Here is a 5,545-nt window from a genome sequence, read left to right as displayed (position 1 = left end):
CTGGACTAAAATATGAGTAAATTTGTTTGGTCAAAATAACTAATTCATGATTATTATTAATTTCTTGGGTAACACTTTATTTGAAGGGGGTTGAATAAGACTGACATGACACTGTCATAAACATGTCATTACACCTGTCATGAACATCAATAAGCCTTCATGAATATTTATGACTGTTGTCATAAAGCGTCATTCGGTAAATTATGACTTTTAATACAAAGTTGACATTATTCAAAATGTCTTTGTTATGACAACTTAACCAAGAAATCATTACTGATATAAATTTGTTATAAAAGTATTACTGATTGCACTTTAAAAATTAGGTAACTTTATGTTATTAAAGGTAAAGTTTAAACAGTAATGATTTCTTGGTTAATGTAAAGTTGTCATGACAAAGACATTTTGAATAATGTCAACTTTGTATTAAAAGTGCTTATTCATGTTCATGACAGGTGTTATGTCATGTTTATGACGGTGTCATGACAGTCTTATTCACCCCCTTTCAAATAAAGTGTTACCGCCATTTTTTGTCCCTGCTTTTTCTAAACTTGGTAAAAGATTTTAAGCCCTTTGGATTTTGCAGTCTTGTGTTTTTGTTGCCAAAGCTTTGAAGTACACCATCAGCCTCCCTATAAGCTTTGATTCCATCCCCACCCCTCTCTCTCCTATTGCATCATCGGCCCGCCCAAAGCAAAAATTGCTATTTTTTTTTTCTCTTGTAAACTGTGCTCATGAATTAAGAGTAACTTGGGGCAAGGTTTCAGATTCCAAACACATTTAATCTGAAATCAAAATAACGGAGGAACCTTTTGAACCATCATCTTTTTTTTTTTTTTTACTAAATTATGTTTACTTCCAATATGCAAACGACATACCCCATTTATTTTCAATTCCTCAAGTTGTAGAAAGTTTGCCCCAACCTTTCGATAAATCATTTTATTTTGACAAGCTGCCTTCATTAACTATAAAAACCCCTTGAGTGTTGAGACACTCAGCAGAATTTAATAGACAGCACGGTCAATATCAATGGAAGGAAGTTGGTGGAGAAAACCATCAAAATGAGAGGATGAATGTTAAATACTTAAAAGAAAAAATCTGAAGTGAAGTTCAGGTGTAATATTGTATCTGCTGTAGATAACTGTCCTAACATCTAAGTACTCAGTAGTTTGTCAAAGATACTGAACCTAATGGTTAGTTTGAAAAAGCAAATACTAATCCTAAACTGAGAGATTTTTGAAAATCTGAGATTGATAAAACAAGAACACAAGATTAAAGAATTATTGTTTACTTTTTGGGGCGTTATGAACACCATAAAATTAGACAAGCACAATAACCACAACATATAGACAAAAAAAAAAAAAAAGCAGCTGGGGAAATAGAGATCATATATATAGTTGTCAAAATAAATAACAATATTAAATAAGTTCATTTGGAAAGATAAGACAAACAATAAATAAACAATTCTATCTGCTAACGCGTTACAGCCTTCATCCACGTGGTGTAAGAAAAACAATCCTGGTTTTTGATGATAAAGTGAATGACCAAAGACGGCGAGTGTCCTGAGCTCAGAGATATGAACCTGGAACGCTACTTTGCTTTAGTTGTCATACATTTGTAGTTATTTGAGATAAAACAATATTGCTGTTTAGGAAAAGGTTCTACAGTTTAGCTTTAAGGTTAATGGGCTTCTGCACTGTTGTCTGTTCATTGTGCTTTAATTCTCGTAATCTCTCTTTACTAAATTAAACCCTGATTAATTCGGGATGGATTTTTTTTTTTTTTGATACAAGCTCACTGAAATCCAATTGAAATTTAATTAGAAAATTAATTTCTGTATCTGCACATTCAGCCAATTTGCATCACATAAACAATGATGAGCTGAAATGTCCTCGCCAAGTTCATAACAGTTCTTCTGTCAATGGAATAACAGCTGGAGGCAAAGACATGCCGGACCAAAAAGATGCTCACTTCTTTGGTTATACACATGGAGTACAAGAAAAACACTTTTTAAAAATTAGAAGAATAAGGAAAAAAAAAAAAACATTTTAAGCTGTCGGCACCTTTTCTACTTTATTCAGAGTGTGGCTCCCTAATTCATTTTTCAGTAAGTACCAACAAAAATGCTAATGTGCAGAGCTGCTGTCACATCTGTTCAAACTGGCTTTGTAGATCAAAACCTGGTCTGCAGGTTCACTAAAGGGAGCTCCTGCAAGCACAAACAGAAACCACCATCTAAGCCAGAGATATTTCGCAGTGGGGGGATAATAAGGCTGTGCTGCTTAAGTTAGTGGGTTTTTAGCTCCTGCACAGATTCACATCCTCGTCTGACACTAGAGCTACTTGTTTTAAACATTGCTAGTTTGCATTTGTGCCCTCATTCCTTATCTGTGGGCACAGGAGCAGAGGATTTGTCTCTCTGAATGAATGAGCTCAATAAACCTGTCACAGCTCAGACTACTTGACTTTGTATTGACTCAGGTTATAGGGATCAATCCTTTTTATTAGCTTCCATTTGGCTTTGCTTTACCCACACATGACGAAACCCAATAAAACACAATGTCACCTTAAATAATTGTTGTACCTCTGAGCAGATTTTGTTCTTCTTTTTTTTGTTTTTTGGTCACACTTAATTGGTCCGGATAATCAGACGTTTTGACCACAAACACAGATAACTTGAGTAAACACCAAAGCAGTTTTCAAATAGTGATTTATTGAATTAAGAAAAACTCATTATTAAAAGAAAAAGGTTATCCAAAGCAGCATGTGAGAAGTAATTGTCTCCATAACTTGATAAACTGGTTGTGCCGCCCTCGCCAGCAACAAATGCAATCACTGATAACTGGTAGCAAGTCTTTTATCTTTGTGGAGGATTTGTTTTCTCACTTTTCTTTGCCTAATTGTTTCATTTCTGCCACATTGGAAGGTTTTTGCACATGGTCAATTTAAGGCCATGTCAAAACGTCTTAATAAGAATCAAGACCATTTTTGGATATCGTTAGCCTGGTTAATATTGTCAAACAGATTCTAAGGTTTGAATAGCCTGTCTTTAGTGTAAATAAACTCATCCACCTAAAAGTGCGGCATGTCTAAACCAAACGTTTGGACTTTGATTTGTTGTTGCATTGATCATGAATACTTTGAGATGTGCTACACAAATTTAAGGTGTAAAAGGCTGCAGGAGAGTGCAGGCATTATAAAAACTGCAGCTACAAATTCTGCTACAACTGGTTAAATGCTTTCATATCACATAAATTGTATAGGTTTCACATCATCATCTGATTGTGTGTCTTCTGTTCTCTTAGGGTTGTTCATTTAAAAGAAAAATCAATGGGTAGATCCTATCCAGAGTCCAAACATTAGTCTGCATCTACACTTCAGGTTGTGCACTAGCTACAGACAACAAATCTAAGCGTTAATTTAGCAGCACATTAGCAGCACACAGGGCACTTTGTCAAATTTCAATTTTTCAGAGCAACGCTAATGGGGCTGACGAGTGATAGGAAGATGGTGGTCGATGGGTCCTTGGGGGGCTGTTTGGGATGTTAGCGCCTCCATTTATCAGGACAGTTGCTTTGAGATCTTTGAGTGGCAGCCAAGCATGTCGAGGCACAGAAGACCAGGCCGCTCTTCCAGATTGACTTTTTCAGTCTCAAGCCTCAAAGATTGATCTATGCTACAGCCTGCCAAGACCTTGGTGGGAAGATTGTAAAAATAAATTGGATCTATTCTTTCGAGGAAAAAAAAGACTCTCACGGTTTTGGGGGAAAGACAATGATTAGAAAAGACACAGAGAGAGAGGGAGAGAGAAAGAGAGGAAGAGGGGACGGATAATACTTTTATAAATTATTTCCTAAAGGTGTGTAGGCTCCGTTTGAATACATGCACACACACACCGAACATATACACTTTGAATTGATTCCTATTCATTTCCCTTTCTTTTCTGTAGCCCAACCTTAACACCAACCCCACCCCTGACCTAAACTCAATACCCACCCAACCCACAACCCAGAAACAGCATTTCTTCTTATGGGGGCTGGGCTTTGGCCCTTAAGTTGCAGTGGATCCTCACAAAGTACCTTCACATTTCCGCTGATTCATTCTCTTTTTAATGCATTTAAAAATAATTTCAATGTGAAATCTATATTCAAATACGCGGAAGAATTATCTATTACTTCTTCATGAATCTTCGTGAAGTTTCACAGCAGTGGCCAGGCTGCTAAAATTACTCCAACAGCGCATCGACGACCCTTCAGAAGTCACAATACATGCCAGAGCAACGCCGAGAGCATTACATACATCACTGGCTTTAATGTTTGCTTTCAAGATTCAAAATAAGTAATAAACTGGGATAAAGTGATGTCCACGAGAGTGTTGTCACACACAAAAAAAAAAAAAACACTGCTGCTGGAAAAGAACACAAAGAGCTGTCTCACATGTCAGAAAACATTAAGAAGATTCTCAAAATGTTTGAGAAAATATTGGACTGACAACAGATATGGAACTTTTTTAGAAGGCGTATGTCTCTTTGCATCTGGTATAAAACTATCACAGCATTTCAGGAGGAGAGCAGACAATTGTCCAGACTCCAAACAAGGCACAGTTATTGCAGTGATCTGGAGTAGTTTTGTTTTTTCTTTGTTTTTGTTTTTTTTTTTTAAATAACTGTTATTTATTGTTAGCCTGCCATTCGTTCACCACTGTTCAATGTTTTCTCTGTTCTGGGAAATAATTTTTCGCTCAGGGATAAACAAAGGTAAAATAAGGAATAAAAAGATAACTTTTTTTTATTTGGAAGGATGTAGGTTAAGCACATTATTTAAAAAGGTTCCTGGTAATGTTGTGTGACCTGTTGTGAGAGCAGCTGCAGACATCTATTGCCTTTGACATTAAGGGGCTAATGGCATCACTGCTGTTACATCCAGCTACAGCAGCACAGTAACACAGCAGAGTGAAACAGACACAAACACAATCTCTATTCCAACAGAAATCACTTAGAGTAATTTGTTATAAGCTCTCCTAATATTAAATATAATAAAAAAAATCTGCTGCACTAATTGTTACGTATTCCACCAGATATAAATCTCAGACCTTGCAGAAAAGAACAAAAGTTGCTTTTATGGTGTAATTTTTTGTTTCTTAATTATGCTGGCATAATCTTGACTTAGGTTGCAAATGGAGCAACTGCAATTGATAGAAGGAAAGGGGAAAAAATCCTCCTATCATAAAGACAAACACCAATAATCAACAATGCACACATATATAAAGTCACTTATATGTGTGTGCATTGTAAGAAACATGTTGCCTTATAGAGAGCATATCAGCTACAGCTTTAATCATTTTGTGAGACCAATTTATTTGTATTGTCATGTTTTGTTGTTGGGGACCCAAGTAGAGGGGCAAGGCAGCAGGAAAGTGGCGAGTCGAGATGATTTCCATAAACAGAATGGACCGGAAACAGCAAAGTGCTGACACAAAATATGACTTGGAGTAACTGAACCAAGGAGCAGATAAACTTTGAGCCCGGCATTACGTGCAATTTGCAATT

This window comes from Poecilia latipinna, unplaced genomic scaffold (genome assembly GCF_001443285.1).
Source record: "Poecilia latipinna isolate Pla-1442-1.1 unplaced genomic scaffold, P_latipinna-1.0 Scaffold139, whole genome shotgun sequence".
In the NCBI taxonomy this organism is placed as follows: Eukaryota; Metazoa; Chordata; class Actinopteri; order Cyprinodontiformes; family Poeciliidae; genus Poecilia; species Poecilia latipinna.
The sequence above is the reverse complement of the archived record's forward strand: the minus strand, read 5'-3'. Positions refer to the sequence as shown.